General features: G+C 31.8%; 1 long non-coding RNA gene across 1 annotated transcript; it reads right to left on the bottom strand.

Moving 5' to 3' along the window:
• Positions 1–18,513: 18,513 nt before the first annotated feature.
• LOC129911589 (uncharacterized) lies at positions 18,514–18,737 on the bottom strand. Its single transcript, XR_008771675.1, has 2 exons — positions 18,618–18,737; positions 18,514–18,551 (listed from the first exon to the last, which is right to left on the bottom strand). It is a non-coding gene; the product is annotated as an uncharacterized LOC129911589 (long non-coding RNA).
• Positions 18,738–19,491: the final 754 nt, after the last annotated feature.

The following is a 19,491-nucleotide window of genomic DNA, read 5'->3' as shown; positions in this document are numbered from 1 at the left end:
GTGTCAGTATCACTTTTCGTTTTACACGATATTTATTAAGTAAGAAAAAAAAATGATTTCCGACACAACATTAAGGGTCAGGTATTAATATCCTCTTTGACATAAAGCAATTTGTTGTGGTTTAAAAATGGAAAATGGAGCAATCGTCAATTTTTTTATGATGTTTATTTATTATTAGATACTACTGTAATTATTGTAACAAAATATCTGCTGAACAATAACAATAAATCTGTCCTTATGCTTGATGCATGTTAGTTTTCATATGGCGTAAAAAGCTGTTTTCCAACATGTCTTTGAATTTGTTAGCACGTCATCAACTTTGTGGGACAATCTGAGACTATGAAAAATTATGCATATTATTATTCATTTCATTAACACTTCTTTACTCTTTCCTAAAAAAGTTATTCATTTATTATTCAAGTGCCACTTGGGCTTATGGTGAGTGCGATGGACTATCTCTATCTCACAAGAGTAGAAACTCTTTTTGTAATCTAGTCATCATTTTTGAAAATAAGTAGGTAAATGGATTTTTTCATAATATATCAAAGTTATAAATTCTTTTAATTTGTTTTATTTATTTAAATTTAAAAATTAACATTATAAATAGTTTTAACAAATACACAAAACTTGAACTATTTTTACTATTATTATGACTGCACAAAATTTAACAGAAACAAAGTTTTCAGTTCATTTTTGCAGAAAAAAACTAAAATACATACATGTTTGGGTCGCACGAAATTGCTCTTAGAGTTCAAGTTGCTTAATTTTTTTAAAGTTCTTATGTAAAAAATTTGGTATACCTATGAAAAAAAAACATAAAATTCGTTCCTCAAAGGCCAAAAAAATAATATCAAAATTGAATTTGAGCTCCAAAAAAGTATGTATGTACATATACAATATTTTATATGCAATCATCTTGTTTCTCATATGAAGATGCATTTTTAGAAGAAACAACATTTTAAATCGTTCGAGCCGTTTTTTTTTTAACAATATTCTTTATCGAAAATTTGGTTTTTCAAAAACATTTTGATTTTGAGTAATATTCAGTTATAATTGCTTTTTTTTTTAATCATTTGAACCAGTGACTTGGGGATAGCCAGAAATTTAAAAAACGGTTCTATAGGAGGTACCCTTAATAACTATTTTTGATAAACACTTTTTTCATAAAAAGATAGACCTTTTCTAAAAACTAATACCTAATTGATTTTTTATAATCAAAATCGTGGGAGAACCTTTTGAGAAAATTAAACTTTTCCGAAATGGGTATATGGCAGGTACCCAGTGCCGGATTAGCCTCAAGGCAAACTAGGCAGCTGCCTAGGGGCCCCACTTCAGCTGGGGGCCCCTCGCCCCGACTACGAACAAACAAAATTTCTTGGAGTTGTACCTTCAATAAAAAACAGCATTACATTTGTATGTATTTGTAAAAATAAGAAAAAAGAAGAATAAAAAAACGTTTGCAAATCATTAAACATTAGCCCCGTTCCATTGGAGGTGGTAGTTTACTCATGAGTTGATCTAGTACTATAATTACCACATGATCTTCTACTTCTATCACTGATCTTCTATTTTTTTTTTTTTTTTGTTTTTATAATGAGCGCGCACTAAAGGGGTTTTGGGTACCCCTAATATACATGTGTTTATAATGAATTATGACTCCCATCCCATCCTGAAGGGCCCAACCCAGCGATGCCAGATTGAGGGATTTTTTCCTGTTTTTTTTCCGGTATTTTTGATTAGGGAAAAATGGAACAGTCAGCTCAAAATATATCACGTTTTAATACCAAGACAAATACTGGTCTATTCGAATATTGTTCCAACGACATCGAACCAGAGTTTAGTAACGAGATGGTGCCATTAAAGCTCTTCATGTTGCAATCAGATAATATGTCAGAAAAATCTGAGATTGTGCATGCAGAGAAGTTAGAAGTTAATATAGGCACCGTTACAAATTTATTCATAATGAATTACCCCAAATAAAAACATAACTTCGAAAACAGCCAAAATGACGTTTTTTGGCATTTTCTAACGGTAATATTTCAAAAACGGATGCCAAAAAAAAATTTTGACTTCAGATTCGAGTTCAACACATCCAACACTACTAGGAAAGTATATTTTGGTTCTTGTGGCAAAAACCTTGTTGACCAGTGTTATCAATTAAAAAAAAAACTAAACCACCCACACGCGTTTTGAACGCGTTTTGGATGCGTTTTGGACGCGTTTCGGACGCGTTTCAGATGTGTTTTCCCAGCAAACGCAGAACTACAGAAAAAACCGGTGAAATATGTACGTAAAAGAAGTACTTCTTTTCCACTGAAAAAAGATAGGAGCTCGGGAAAAAACTCAGTTATATACTTTCTGTATATAAGAATACGTGAAGCAGCTATCTCTTTCTTGCATGCAAGATGAAATAAATTTTCCCTCCATTAATAGTACAGACAAATGTACTTCAAAAGTGCATCAGCGAAGCACTTCTGGAAGTGGTCCTGATGTACATTTTCCAGTACTTTTTTACCTACAGAAAAAGCACTGAAACTTGTACTTTTAAAGTACTTATTTGGAGCACTTTCATGGGTTTATATCCGTACTGCTAAAATCCATATTTTAATTTCATCTGAAAATAAAAAAATCTTCAAAACAAACAAACAATTCTTTAAAACTATTATTTAATATTTTATTGGAAAAACCCAAAATAGTTTTTTTTTTTTGAAAACAAAATACATACATAAAAAAAGATCATTAGGCACGCGACTGTGGCCTGGCCAGTTGAAAAAAATGAAAAAGAAAAAAATACTCTGCGTCTACAGTCTGCACTTTGGTGGTAGTTTTTGTATCTTGTTTTGATTTTTTTTTTTCTAAATGCTCAAGGCTGAAGCTGCTGTAAACTCAGTCAATGATGTCTGGAATTGATCGCCACTAAAAGACAGAAAAATCAACAACTTAATTATTTATCAATTTTATAATCAGCATACCTTTATTTTCCAAATCAATTGGTGGTTGTTTTTGTATCATTTTTGTATTACTTTTTTTTCTAAATGCACAAGGCTGAGGCTGTGCATTTTGATGGTGGAAATAAATTTTTGTGGCGTGCCGAAGAATTTGTGTGGTAGATATTGTTTAGAGAAAATAGTTTTCACAAATAACAAATAGCGTTTCGGAGGCGTTTCGGACGCGTTTCAGATGTGTTTTGCAAGCGTTTCGGACGCGTTTCAGACGCGTTTTGGACGCGTTTCGGACGCGTTTCGGACGCATTTCAGACGCGTTTTGGACGCGTTTCGGACCCGTTTCAGACGCGTTTTGGACGCGTTTCGGACGCGTTTTGGACGCGTTTCGGACGCGTTTCAGACGCGTTTTGGACGCGTTTCGGACACGTTTTGGACGCGTTTATGACGCGTTTCAGACGCGTTTTGGAGGCGTTTCAGACGCGTTTCAGACGTGTTTCGGACGCGTTTCGGCCGCGTTTCAGATGCGTTTCGGACGCGTTTTGAATGCGTTTCAGACGCGTTTTGGACGCGTTTTGGACGCGTTTTGGACGCGTTTTGGACGCGTTTCGGACGCGTTTCAGACGCGTTTCAGACGCGTTTTGGACGCGTTTCGGACGTGTTTCGGACGCGTTTCAGATGCGTTTCGGACGCGTTTCAGACGCGTTTTGGACGCGTTTTGAATGCGTTTCAAACGCGTTTTGGACGCGTTGCAGGCGCGTTTTGGATGCGTTTCAGACGCGTTTTGGACGCGTTTCAGACGCGTTTTGGACGCGTTTCAGACTAGTGATGGATAGTTCCGGAGCCAAATAGTTCCTGGAACTAGTTCCTCACTCGGAACTAGTTCCACTAGTTCCCCAAAATTAATTTAAACAGTTCCATCGTTCAGACACAGCCACACACAAAAGAAAGAAAGAAGAAGAGGAACAAGAAACAAAACGAATGCGAATATATCTCTGTCTCTGTTTGAAATACACAATACACACACGCATGTCATAGAATTCTCATCCAAAGCCAACACACATGGATGCGAACGAGTTGAGCTCCAAAAATTCACAAACCAAAACCACAACTACTTTCTTATGAATCATGCTCACGGACATGGAACTACATTAATAGTTCCAGTTCCAGGATCAGGAAAAAATATTCAAATTCATACTATTTCTTATTTTGATGCATTTTATTGAAAAAAAAAAACTTAAATTCTAGATAGTTCCGCGGAACTAGTTCCAGGAACTAGTAGGTAGATTGAGTTTGTGTCAACCGACATACGTTTTTCTGGCCGCTTTAAAAGGTAGATTAAGTTTGTTTCAACTGACATAAGTTTTTCTGGCCGCTTTAAACGGCCATCAGGAAAAAATATTCAATATCATACTATTTCTTTTTTTGATGCATTTTCCTGAAAAAAAAAACTAAAATTCTAGATAGTTCCGCGGAACTAGTTCCAGGAACTTGTTCCGACCGAAAAAAGAACCGTTTCATGTTCGTTCCGGCTTTGGAACTGTTTTGCGGATCTCTGTTTTGAGTAATTTGCCTTGTCTATAATAATAATAAAATCAAAATTGAAACTTTTTCGTATGATTTCTCTTTCGAGTTTTATAATGAAACCGTAATGCCGACTTATAACGAGTCGATTTTCGCCGTGCGGCGAAGCTTTTTGGCGTAAAGTGACAATCCCCATACTAGAGTCCTAGTCGACTTAAGCCGTGAGACATATCAGTGGTTAAAATCGACTCGTGAAAAGTCGGGATAGGTATACCTACTTATACCTTTTGAATCTAATATATTTTCTAATAACTTATCGTTAATAAAAATTATCTGTGAACCATCAAGTTGCTTAAATTTTTTTGTTGAGATATCACTACAATTCTTATTATAGTTATTTCAAAACTTTTAGTTTACATTTATAAAATGACATGATAGGACACCAGATTATATCCGATTAGTCTCTAGTAAGTTACCTGCACAAATTTCTAACCTAACTTAAAAATAGCTTATGATATTGAAAAAGCATCGGAAAAGGGCCCAAGAATTATTTTGCCTAGAGGCCCATGACATGGTTAATCCGGCACTGCAGGTACCTACCGTTTTTTTTTTTTTTGTCAAACAAAAATTAATTCCAACAATCCCTTTGTATGTACATGGTCCAAAAACTGCAAAGTACCAAGTTTGAAATGAAGCCGTTTAGGCTGTAGATTCTTATATAGACCGACAGACATCCTATCGTCGTAATGCACTCGACTAGTGTCACAAGAGTTGTAGATCCTCAGTCGCTAAAAACTACTTTGAATTATTGTCTTTGCATTTTTTTAATGATTGTCTACAGCAAAAAAAAAAATTCGCAAAAAACAGTTAATAGTAAAATTACCAACCTCTCAAGAATCTAAATTGGTTTTTTTTTTTCAGTGTAAAAACTATCCTTTCTACACCTATTCGCAATTTACCATGTCTATTCCATTCCAACAAATTCCTTCAGTGTTTTGGTGTGTATTTCATAGTTCAAAAATTATATCGCAATTGCATTCGTTTGTCCAGTTCGAGTTCTTGATACATTTCTAAAATCATAGTTTGTCTACCCTACATTCAAATATTCAAAACACAAAATTTGCACTGAACAATTCAAAAGTCCTCAAAATTGTCAACAAAAGTTACGCATACACCACAGTGACTTTCTTAATTTTCACTAAATTAATCACTGACGAAATAGTAAAACCATCTGAATTTTTTTTTTTGCAATTTACTGACTGAAAATTATGCTGTTGTAAACGTGGATTTATACATCTACATAGGTATTTCAACATTTGAACTTTTAAGGCGATTTTTCATTTTCAGACTTCCATTAAAAAAAATAATTTGCTCTAAAATTTTCTTGAAAAATGAAAATTTTAGGTGGAAAAACATGAACAAACGAGTTAGACTAGTTTGGTTCATAATTAGCATTTATGGGTGTCAAATTCACATAGCCTATTAAAGAGCAAAGAAAATGTTATACCTAAGAAACAATGTAATTCCGATTTTAAGAACGAATTGAACTTCTTAAATACATAGTTTCTTCTCTCGGGTCCATCACTTGCGCGTTTATCAACTTTCTTTGAATTTAAACAATAATGTGAGAAGCGCTTTAGAAGTCCTAAATTTGGTCCAATATGAATGAAGGGAAGCTTCTCCTAATAAAAGTTTTGTATTGTATTTTAGTCTTCTTCATAGTTTCTGTAGAAAAACCTCAGTCAATCATTTTAGAATGCTCATGTACCTTAAGTAAATATCTAACTTGTTAGGTATTCCAGGTTTTGGAGAGTTTTAAAGACTAGTAATGTAACTATGGCTCAGGCTTGAATATATCAATCAAGTTAATCATCTTTCGGAATTAAATGTCAAAATAAATCGGATAACTTAAACTAATTACTCTTTTTTTTTCTAAACGCTAAAATAATAATATTCCTTCGCAAAGGTTAATACACAAAAAAATACAAAAATATATGCATGATATTCACGATTAAATTGATAACTTTTGTTTGTAATTCTTTTACTGAAATTTACTTCATGATATTGCAAATAAAAAGAAAAAATCTTAAACTTCAATAGGTAGTGTGAAAAATATTTTCAAAAACAAAAAATCTTAAATCCTTCCACAACTTTGCACTTTCTGCATAATTCCAAATGCAAGCATGGGATTCTCTAACACACTTTTTAGAACTCAATTTTTGTCCACTTAAAAAAGTTCAATGTTCTCCGCCTCCTAAAGTATCCTCTTAGACTAACATGTAGTTGGCAGGCATCTCTCTGTTATCCTTCTATGCACGTGGATAAACATCCCGACAGGTGCACCTTGCATTTGCATAGTTTTAACTATTTTTTTTTTCTTTGCTTTTTCTCTTTTTTTGGCCAGAATCTTTTCTGGTACTCAACACTATACCAGAGTTTTTAATTCCAACGGAAATTGAAACAAAAATAAAAAAACAAAAGAGAACATTGTAACTTTTTAAGTGGAACACTCCTCAACTTGTTCTAGCAACGTTGGTAAAAAAAATGAAACAAATTTATTTTTGTATTTCTATTTTTAAGCAAAAAATTAATCGAATTCACTTGTTCGACTAAGAACAATACATCTTTTGTTTTTCTTCTTTTTTTTTGTGTGTTTACCCCTTTAAGATTATTGTGTGTGTTTTTTTTTACACATAATGAAATAAAAATTCATAGCTGCTTGAACATGAATTTTAAAGTAATTATTTTTCTACAATCTCTGGCCATGCCAGGCTTATACCTATAAGGGTTCTGGTATTCAACCATCCATACAGAGAAAAATTACGCAACCGTAAAATTTAACGACGAGTTGTAGTAGACTTGTATATAGTACAAGTGTACAACCTACCCTACGGGTGACTTACGTGTAATCATTAGGAACGTCAGATTTCACACAATGTAACTCAGTCTCTCTCTTCACTGAGTCTATAATATAACAACAATAATATGAGGTCTATACACACATGGAGCAAGCAACAGTGCCAAATGTCAAAGTACCCGACCATACCATCATCATACACAAAGGTCGTGATCTCCCTGCATATAAACTTTGAAGCAATCGGTTCTTTAAACGGAATCTTCTACAGCAGAAGGTCAACCCCCTCCACCTCTGCACTAAGAGACTGTTGGGGATGATGGAAAAATAAATGCATAAAGAACGAAAAAAAAAAAATACTACAACTTTTATTTTACCTGTATCCAGGATAATTGTTTATCCAGGACTGAAAATCTATGAGAAGTACACAACCTGTATCCTTCTTCCTGCAGAGTGTATAACAGGATGCTATCATGGGATGAATTCGTAGAGTTTCTGTTATCACTGTTGCCAGCTGTGTATGAACATAAGCATGAGTCGTTAAGTCTATTGTTGCCGTAGCAAAAATTGTGATTAATACCAGAAAACTTCAAAGGACATTTTACTAAAATTAGCTCAAGTACACGTATGGTTTTTGGGGTACTCTTAACCCTTTCGGACCCAGCGTTACTCTCATGTAACATTTTTTTTTTAATTCGTAAAAAAATATTAAATTAAACAATTTTTTAGTTTTCCATGGCTTAATTGAAAGATAATAATGCCTAGTTACTGGATTATTACAAAAAGTTAGTTAAATATCATACCTTTAATTTTTTTTATCGAAAAGGGGACTGAAATTCCAATTTTTTTGTTTTTTTTTTGCAAAAAATTTTATTTTTATATATGGTCATAATTTTGAAAAAAAGATATAAAAAATGTTAATGCAGAAAGTGTTTTCTTTTTTTGCTTAGAAGAAGTAGCATACATTATAGTTTCATAAAAAGTTATTTTCTCAGTTCTACGAGCTACGACTTTTTTTGGTGGTCTTAGGCAGTGCATATTACTTACATCTAAGATGAGAATAACACATAAGTTTTGCTATTTATTATTTTGGAACATAACTTTTTGCTATTCATAATTCTTAGTTGTGATATTTTTGACCCGCTAATACCGAAAAAACATTTTTTAATATTGATTTTCATAGCTTGGGTTCGAAAGGGTTAAACGCGTGGTAAAATCCTATGCCATAGTATCGTGGCACAGTCATAAGCTTTAGAGTTATGATATCGATACGAGGATTTTTAACCTGATATAGGACTTGTTAATACTTTTGTATCCCCAAAAAAATGGGATTCAAAGGCGTATACAATACAATGGTATCGATTTCACCAATGTATCATAGGTAAAACGTTACATGTTTAGGACAATTATTAGAAAGAGGGTAAAAAAAAATTTTTTCTTAAATTTTATTAATTTATTTTTTATTTATATATTTTTTAGGAAGTAAATAAGTTACAAATGAAACTAATAAGAGCGTAAAAAAATCAGTGCAGTGTTAAATTTCGTTTGTGTTTATAGAAGCGCACACAAACTTTAAGAAGTTAGGCCACTCTAATAGGCTTTTCACACCAGGCCACACTGGTCAACAAGGTTTTTGCTACAAGAACCAAAATATACTTATCTAGAGGTTTTTGATGTGCTTAACTTTTTTTTTTTCACTTCAGATTCTTTGATGTAGTAAGCTTAGAACAAGCTTTTAACTACAATCAGAGGCTCATCATAAGTGCATGTTAGTGGTTAGTAGACAAAAAATACAACCTCCCACATGCACAATATAAAAACAAAATAATTACAAACAAATTTACAAGTTATAAGATTATAAGTACAAAAAATCCAACATTTATTTAAAACATTGATTAACAGTCACGATTGTGGAGCACTGGTTCGAAACAATGTTTTTAAACCCATTTTCGTCAAATTAAAGTCTAAGGATGAATGGTTCAAGTTAAAAAGTTTACTCATGCGACTAAGAGGCTCATTAATACCATAGTTTGTTCTATGAAAGTCGATATGCAAAGGTTCAAATCTTCGTAGGAGGTGAGATCCACCCGGATAATTTATACCAATACAAGCTAATAGATCAGGGGCGTCAATTTGGGAATTAATAAGCTGATGAAGAAAGATTAAATCATTATTTACACGTCTCTGTGCTAAAGTTTGTATCTGAAGAAGTTGAATGCGATGTTCATAAGGTGGCAAGTTGAAAGGGTCGGTCCAAGGAAGACCTTTTAGAGCGAAGCGTACAAAATTGTGTTGAATAGATTCGATTCGGTTTTTATGAACTTCATAAAAAGGACTCCATACTTGAGAAGCGTACTCAAGATGGGGTCGAACGTAGCAGTTGTACAAAGATAGAGTAACAAATGGATCATCAAATTCCTTTGCCCAACGTTTAATAAAACCAAGCATTGAGCTCGCTTTATTTACTATAAAATTGATGTGTTCAGTAAATCCTAAATTTGAACTAAATTGGACACCCAAGTCTTTGAAGCTAAATACTCTACATAGCTTATGTTGCAAGATGTAGTAATCAAAAATATTAATGACTCGTTTTCTCGAGAATGTAATTGTTTGGCATTTAGCTGGGTTAAGTGAAAGGCCATTTTTACCACACCAAACATTAAAACTGTTAATATCGCTTTGTAGAAGGATACGGTCATTGTCAGACTTAATTTCTTTAAAAATCTTCATATCATCAGCAAATATGAGAATATCACTTGAAGTTATGCACGAGATTACGTCGTTTATAGCTAAAATGAATAAAAATGGGCCTAGGTGACTTCCCTGAGGGACGCCAGAGTTGGCTATAAAAAGATCTGAAAGACAGTTTCTAAATTTGACCTGATAGGATCTTTGGTTAAGATAAGATTCTACCCAGGCAATAAAAATACGTGGAAAACCAAAAGCTTTTAATTTGAAGATTATTATTTTATGACTAAGTTGATCAAATGCCTTTGAAAAGTCAGTGTAAATGCAGTCAACTTCATTACCTTTTTCTAATGCATTTGAACATTTATTTAAGAAGCTAAGAAGATTAGTTGTAGTAGATCTTTTTCTTACAAAGCCATGCTGCTTTTCACTTATCAGATTTTTACTATAAAATGCTAGACTATCACAAACAACTTGCTCAAAAACCTTTGGAATGCAGGATAGTTTCGAGATAGGCCTATAATTCTTTATATCTGTCTTATCACCCTTCTTGAAAACAGGAGTGAGGAATGACTTTTTCCAGATGGAGGGAAATTTTCCTGACTTGATGGAAAGTTTGAATAAAAATGTTAGAGGCTGAACTAGGGAGTTTCTACAGTTTTTTAATACTATTGGTGGCACACCATCTGGGCCAGCAGAACAATCATCATTTAAGGATGAAAGAAGGTCTAACACAGTACTTTGCAGTACAGGGATGTTCGTACAACTCGTTTCGGAATATGAATGTAAATTTTTGAAATAGATTTCGTCAACATCAACAGTCTCATTAACAAATGAATTACGAAAGTTATTGGCGAAAGCTTTGCCAATGTCAAATGTTTGATGTAATGTAATATCGTCATGAATGAAGTTTGCCGGATATCCATCTGAGTTTTTCTTTGAGTTAACAAGGTTCCAAAATGACTTTGGATCTTTTCTTAGGGAATTTCCTTTCTCAATCATGTAGTCGGTGTACAAATTTTTTGAATGAGTTTTGAATTCTTCAAATAGTTCAACGTAAGAAGCGTGATCAACTGGGGAAAGGGTTCTTAAAAAAAGTTTCCATGCTTTATTTCGTTTATTTCTTAGTATTTTTAGGTCTTTTGTGTACCAAGGGTGACTAAAATTATTATTATTATTATTTGATTTTTTCATGGAAATGGAATTTACAAGGCAGCTGTTAAGGATGTTATAAAAATTTGTAACTGCTTCATCAATATTAGATAATGTAAGTATATTTTCTATCCCTGAACTAGATATGTTTTCAGAAAGCAACTCAAAATTTGCTTTTTTTAAAATCAAGAGTATAAGAGCAATCAAAATCGTTACTGTTTTCAGTAATATGATTGCTCCATTCAAAGAAGATATCCAAAGGTGGATGGTAACCGTCTATATTAGTGATACCAGTTCTAGACTCTAGAACAAGAGTACTAATAGCGTCAGCAGAGGCGGCGCTAGACCAAAATGGGGCGTGTGCGAGAGTAAATTTGCGGGGCCCCTAGGAAAATGATTATGGATTATAATTTTGAAAAAAGTATCAAATCTTCTGTCCAATTTCAAAATTGTCATAACAAACTTAAGACAATAGGTGTTTCCTTTCAATGTTGATGAAAAATAAAATGCACGACTCGATCCCACGAACTTGTTTTTAGATTCCAAATTGCTTTAATTTTTAAAACTATTTATATAAAAAGATTTGTTAAATGTAGGTACGTACATTATCAGAAAAAAAATATTAATGCGTTCTTCAAGTAAAAAATAACAACATCTGAAATTGATTTGAGCAATTTGATTTCTTTTATCAAAAGCGCATTTTTAGAAAAAAAAATCATTATAAATATTTTTCGGAAAAATAACTATTATTAAAAAAGTTGGTATGAAATTTTGCAGAAATTATTAATCTACATTCCAAATTTTAGAAAAATAAAATCAAAATTAAAATTTGACTACTTAAATAAAAAATCAAACCTTCTTCATCAAAAGATAGAAAATATTAAAAATTTACACTTGATAATTTTTTACATTAATTTTTACATTTTTGAGTAAATAAATATTATAGCTATTAGATATTTTAATGAATTAGAAGAAAGGTTTTTGTTTCATTCTTCGGCCTAACCGATGCGATGGTTCACGTACAGAGACGACATTTGCATCATAACGTAATTTTTGAAATATTGAGGACTCATTGCTTCTTTCAATTGGTGATTCAATTTGGCTTTTGAGTTGAAGAAGAAGTGGCCGGAAACAAACAAGCGGCTTTTGCTGCTAGATACGGGAAGATATCTAAAAAAGTTGTGGCATTATATTCTACGTTGTCCGATCTATTGTTTTTTTTTCTATACATCATCTAGTTGAAAGTTTTTCAATGAAGTTATATAATGACTAATGGGAATTGTTTCTGTTGATGTTTGCTCTGTTGGATACTTAGCTATCTAATATATATATTTTTTTTTTAATAAATAACTAATAAATACATAAATTATAAATTTGTTTGAGCAAAATTGTTGATATAAATCGGGAAAATTTGGAAGATTGAGAATCCGTCCGCATTTTGAAACATCAATGAATTCGCAAAATGTGTTCGAATACGGAATTCCGAACAAGGAAAATTCGAAAATTCCACTGAATAAAATGGTCATTTTTATCACTTTTATGGAAAGCAACAAATTGGCGACAAAGTGTTAAAATTGGCAAAAAGTGTGAAAAATCAGTTTATATACAGTAGCGAGCAAAAAAAATGCAAACGAAAGAGGTTTAAAGAGTTTTGAACAAGAACTAAGTTACCAAGTTTGGCATACTGAAACTGTTTTATTTTCATTTAACATATTCAATTTGTAGAATATTTTACTCCAAAAAGCATTATTTGGTCAAAAGTCTACCTAAATATGCGTTTTTAGACGAGCAAAAAAATGCAAATGTTTTTATTGTTTGCATTTTTTTTTGCTCGCTACTGTAAATTGGGAGCGTTAGCGAGCAAACAAATTTGTTAATGGAAATCTAAAGTTTACCCATTGTTAAGCTTTATATAAAAAATTAGTTCGTACAATTTTATTTTGTTGATTGTTAAGAATAGGGATAGAATTTTCATGCATTTAAAAACAAAAACATACGCTTAAATATGCTCTTAAAAATAGAAAATATGCACTTGAAATATGCATTCAAAACGACATATTTTTATAAAATATAAATATTTCTTTAAAATTATAAAAACATTTTACGTTGGTTACTTCTATGAAAATTTACTAACGAAGCCACTTCCGAGCTCAAAGATGTAACTTTTTGAAATTAAAGAGGTTTGCTTTAAAATAAAATAAATAAAATTGTCCAAATTTTAATATTAAATAATCCAATTTATCATTTGATCTTGTTGGAGTTATTTTTTGTATGAATTTGGACAACGTTGGTTTGTAAGTTTTGCACAGTATTTGCTTACTTTTTTGACTTTTTACAATTATTGACCTTCAGTAACTTTTGGTCAAAAATTTCAAGCGTGTAATTTCGTTATTTTTGCCAGTTTTTTTGAAAATATCCACAAAAAACATGCATTTAATTATAAACTATGCCAAAATATGCAAATAAATGCAATAAATGCATTTATAGTAAAATATGAAAAAAATCTCCTGATTCGTATACATAATTCCTTGCCATGCTTCCAAGGTGATTCTTGAAAAATATGCTTGCAAGGAAATTCGATCCTTAGTTATGAACAAAGAAAAGAGACATGGTTTTTGGGATTTTATTATTTCCAAAGGCAGAGTCATTTTCATTTGGCGCCCGCGGGGCCCCTCCCAGCGCGGGGCCGTGTGCGAGGGCACACTCCGCACACCCCTTCCGCCGCCTCTGAGCGTCAGAGGAAAATACTAAATCGAGAATTCGATTTTTATAGTTTTTAATACAGCTTATCTGCTGTAAGTCAGATCCTAAGTCAACAAATTTTGATTGGCTTCCGTTTATAAAATGCATAAAATGCAAAATAAACGTCATTTTGTTATGTTTTTTTGTGGGGTAAAATCGTTGCTTCAGTTATACTGCGCACCGTGGGGCTACTAATTTTACCATAAGTTCAAAAACTCACGGCCAGGGCTGTCTTTAACTAGCCTGGGGCCCTTGGGCACACAAGAATTTGGGGCCCTTTTGGAAACTAAAAAAAGTTGGCTAAATGGCTGGTTAAAAAGGGGTGCCAATATATCGTTCCATATAAAGTATGTATATGTACCTAGTGGCAGGGGGTTGCCAATAATACGTACATTGGGTTTGGGACATCAATCTATGTCACTGCCAATAATTGTACTCTTTATACTGCCAATAAATTATAAGTTTCAGTTTGAAAAATTGAAAAAAAAAATTTGTACTTGACGGCTAACGATTTTGCTTTGATAAAAAATTGTAATGCCGCAGATAAGGCCGCACTTTTTGAATATTAAAAATATTTTGTTGGATCCTTATTAACCTACTAGTCATAGACTCAAGTAGCACACTGGTGTATAAATTGGTGTAAATTCATTAAGTTTGGTGTAAAATTGAGGAAATTGAAAAAAAAGGTTGTATTTCTCAAAATTAGTGGTATAAAAATTATACCACTGTCTTTCAACATTTTTTAAAGATTCCGTGCAAAAAATACACCGATATTCAGTTGTTTTTATAATATACTATTAATGGTGCATAAAATTATTCGATTCTGAAATCAACCAAAACGGTATATTTTGTACACTCTCTTTGGTGCAGGAAGCACACCCTGTGGACATACAATTCACCAGAATGCATAAGTGGGAGGCGCCATATTTTTCAATGGCCGCCATTTAAAAAAAGAAGACAGCAATTAATTATTTTACTATAATAGTATATTTATCGACCTAATTATCCCGCATTCTTAGTTTTTTTCGATTCAGTAAATTATATTATAAAATAACTCTTTTAAAAATATGTAAAACAACACAAAAATTATAATTTTTGAAAAACCGATTTTTAAAATCGAAAAAATAAATCATTAATTCACTGACATTTTTGAGGCGCTCGATTTTTAGAGGGGGTAGTATCTAAAATTAGTAGACAGAATGTGTTTCGTTTTTAAATTAGGCAAACAAATTCATATTTAACCAATAGTTTCGTATGGCAAAATTATGAATGTGAATAAAAATTCATTTTCATTTATTTCATAAGAAATGGTATGAATTAGAATTCATCAAACTGTTTGAGGTGAAAAATAAACTTTGGTTCCAATTTTAAATCAGAATAATTTAAATGGTGGATTTTATCCATAGATTTATTGTGTATTTTTCAATTTCAAAGGTATAATTTTCACCAAAAAACCAGATCATTTAATATACCACTAGCGCCATTTATACACCAAAATCGGTATACTTTTTTAACCACCGGAGTTTATTATGTACGAGAAAATGGTGTACTTTTTATATTCAAAATGGTATCACGGAAGTGCAAAAAATACACCAAATATTTTGGTGTATTTTAGACTTTTGTGCTACTTGAGGAACCGATTTCTTAATTTAAACTATTCAACCGATTTCAATGAAAACGGTTTATACTGATTTTAAAATTAAGAAATCTTTTATTTTTGGATTTTTAAAAAAAGTTAAAATTTAGATAATGGAAGAGAAATTATTGTTGTTTTTATTATAAATAAAATAAAAGCCATACAATTCAGTTTTAAGCCACGAGAGATTTTAGATCAGGGTTTTTTAAAACAACGATTTTTTGAGTGCCATCTATTTTTGAGTGTAGCTATCAGCAAAAATCTATTTTTTTATTAAAAAAGATAATAGGTGTGTTTTTTTGTTTATCTATATAGATTTTGTGCAAAAAAACGACATCGAGATTTTTGAAATCCATGCAAACATTTGGCACCACTGTACATACATATACTTTGGCAGCTGTCTGTCAAAAATGTTGCTTTTGTTTTTTTTTTTTTTTTTAACTCCGAAGTGGGAAGGCCATTACATCCATGTTGGATGCAAACAAAAATTTTCATATGGCCATGGCATCCATGTTGGATTCAAAAATTTTTTTTCACAAAAAAGCAAAAATGATCTGTATATTCTTAGCTACATTTTAAGACCATGACCATTAACATTAGTTGCGTCGTTCTTGTGTTATAAGCGTTTGAAGGTAGCCATATTGAATTTTTTTTCGATTTTCTTAAAATCAAATGTGAAAACTTTTTTATTTTTATTTCTAATTTTTCGAAAATACTTTGGTAATTTTATATACATATCTGTTCAACAATCTTATCAGGATCCATTTAAGACTTTTATCTGAAAAGTGCATTGCGTATATCTCGAGATATTAACATTTCAATGCAACCATGTCAAACAAATTTTTGATTATTTTTTTCTATGAGAGTTTTTTTCAAACCTCGTTTTCTCCGCTTTTTTTTTTGTTATTATTTTCAGATATTTCTATATGAACACAACAATTAAACTACCTTGGCACTACTGTTTTTATCGAGAGAAAGTAAAATCTGGATAATTATCTGGATTTTTCAAAAATCTATACAGATAAAGTTTTTGTTGTATTTAACACGTAAATTGTTTTGATTTCAAAAATCTCGATGTCGTTTTTTTGCACAAAATCTATATAGATAAACAAAAAAACACACCTAATATATCTTTTATGATAATACATTTTTTATGAAAAGCTCTTTTTTCAAAAAAAAAAAAGTGGGTTACGCCACTATTGCTCTCATAGGTCATAGCCTAAAATAAGCTTGAATAACTCAAAAAAACGTTTTTTTTGCATTTTCTAACGGTAATATCTCAGAAAGGGAGCTGATTAATTCATTCTGACTTTGGATTCAAGTTCAGCACACCGAAAACCTTCAGAAAAGTATATTTTTGTTTCGGCAACAAAACCCTTGTAAACCAGTGTTATATATGGACTGCTAGTTGATTCTCGTTTCCATACAAAATTTTTGAAAACGTGGTTCAATCATTACTAGCCCCTGTGGAAAAAAGCGATAAATAGAACCTAGTTAGCGTAACGACATCTTCCGGCAGATCGGTTGAACTACCATTTTTGTCCATAGAAACTAAGGCCATCTACATTTTGTTGCTATAAAAATCAGTAGTACCTGTCATCTTTGAAGAATTCTTTTCAATTTCAAAAAATGTACATAGGTAAATAAAAATTTTTGTGAAAAGAAAAATGTCGGTATCAAAATGAAATCATACTGAAAAAAGGTATTATTTTCAATTTATTAATGCTTGAAAGTTATTAAAAATTATAAATAATTCGTTCATCCTATAAAATAAATCAAAAATGTTCTTTTATCAATAATTTTCTATTTGTTTATTTGTCAGATGCAAATTTTTTATCACATGGAATTTGTCTTGGATGGAAGGCAGATTTGCTACCTGGACAGACGCCCCCATTTATATCCATAAGTCAGAGATGCTGAACATATTGGGTAACTTTGTCAATCTAGCTTTGGTTTACTGTGAAAAGAACTACGACTCAACCATTACACCATTTTTACTTGCGATATAGGTACTATATATCAAGTTATGCATTCGTACAAAAAAAAAAGTTGAGATAACATTTTTCCATGACATTACGATGATAGGCAATGCGAAAAAAGTGGGTCCCGGAAGTCCGTCTGTCCGTCTGTCTGTCAGTCTGTCTGTCTGTCAGTCTGTCTGTCTGTCTGTATAAGGAACTAGAGCCTAAACGGGTGGACCGATTGACTTCAAACCTGCTATGTAGCAGAGGGGTTTTTGGAATTAATTTTTTTGGACCAAAAATAACGGTACCTGTCATTCAAAAATTTCGGAAAAGTTTAATTTCACGAAAACGGCTCCAACGATTTTGTTAAAAAAATTAAAATGTTAGTTTTTAAACAAGATCTATCTTTTGAAGAAAAAATTTTTTTTTGAAAATCATTATTAACGGTACCTGCAATAGGACCGCTTTTTTCAAATCGGATTTTCTGCAAAACTACTTATTGTATTTCAACGAAATTTTTTATACAAAAGCATTTATACAATTTTAATATAAGTCAAAAATAAAATTTTGAAAAAATTAATTTTTGGATTTTTAAAAAAATTTTGAATTTTTTTTTTTGAAAAATCAAATTTTCGAAAACGGGACATTGAATTTTTTTGAAATTTTGTTTTTAGATGTTGATTAGTTATTTCTACAAAATGGCATACCAGTTTTATTTTTAAACTTTTTTTTCAAAAAATTATTTATAAAAAATTAGTTTTTTTAAAAAACGGCTCTAACGATTTTGAAAATTTTTTTTCTAAAAATGCACCTTAATATATCAAATAAAATTGCATACTTGTTTTGTGGGGCGATTTGATTTCAGATATTGTTTTATTTTTTTGAAAAATGAATTTTTGTTTTGTTTTTTTTTTTTTTTTTTTTTTTTATGTAGGTACCTACATTTCCCAAGTTTCTATATAAAAAGTCTTAAATATTTAAGCAACCTGAACTCTAAGAGCAAGTTCGTGCGACCCAGTCGTGCCTTTTATTTTAAAATGTTTTTCCATCTGAAAGAAGAGAATATAAATTTTAATATGAAAACTTCAGTGAAAACAATTTTTAATTTTTTTTACCTTTTTGTTCTTGGGAAACATAAAATTCAAAAAATACTATTTCCCGCTGCCTTACCAAGGGGCGCCACTATAGCTTGAACCTGCTCCTGGCAGTCCATATCTAATAGGTCAATGGGAATAACTGTTTAAGAAAAATATTAAAATTTCAAGAAGAAATATTTTTTGTTGAGATGTCCAGTCGAACTTCCTTGCCTTTAATTCAAAGACTCAAAGGTCGCGAACATTTTGATACATGGCGTTTTGCCGTTCAAAAAAAATTGCAACTAGAAGAGTTATGGGATTGTGTTCTTGGCACCGAAAAAGACGAAAAAAAGATTGAAAAGGCGACAGCAATTATAATTCTTTTGGTGGATCCTATTAACTATGCCCACATTAAAGAAGCGAAAACAGCTAAAGAAGCGTGGGATTCATTAAACAATTTGTTTACAGATTGGATTGACCAGAAAAGTTAGTTTGCTAAAAACTCTTACTTCAACATCATTGGATAATTGCGAATCCGTTGAAGAATATGTTAATACTATCATTTCAACTTCACATACGCTTCAAGAAATTGGCATGAAGATTTCAGAAGAGTGGATTGGATAACATCTTCTAGCAGGACTTCCAGAGAGATTCATACCGATGATAATTCCTGCGAAATTTTGGTTTTCACGAAGTCACCAGAAATTTCTGCGCCTGAGCAGTCAATACGAATTATCATCGGTATGAATCTCTCTGGAAGTCCTGCTAGAAGATGTTATCCAATCCACTCTTCTGAAGTCTTCATGCCAATTTCTTGAAGCTTATGTGAAGTTGAAATGATAGTATTAACATATTCTTAAACGGATTCGCAATTATCCAATGATGTTGAAGTAAGAGTTCTTAGCAAACTAAC

The sequence above is a fragment of the Episyrphus balteatus genome, chromosome 2 (assembly GCF_945859705.1).
Source record: "Episyrphus balteatus chromosome 2, idEpiBalt1.1, whole genome shotgun sequence".
NCBI lineage: Eukaryota > Metazoa > Arthropoda > Insecta > Diptera > Syrphidae > Episyrphus > Episyrphus balteatus.
Note: the sequence above shows the minus strand (reverse complement) of the source record. Positions and strands in the feature narration are given on the sequence as shown.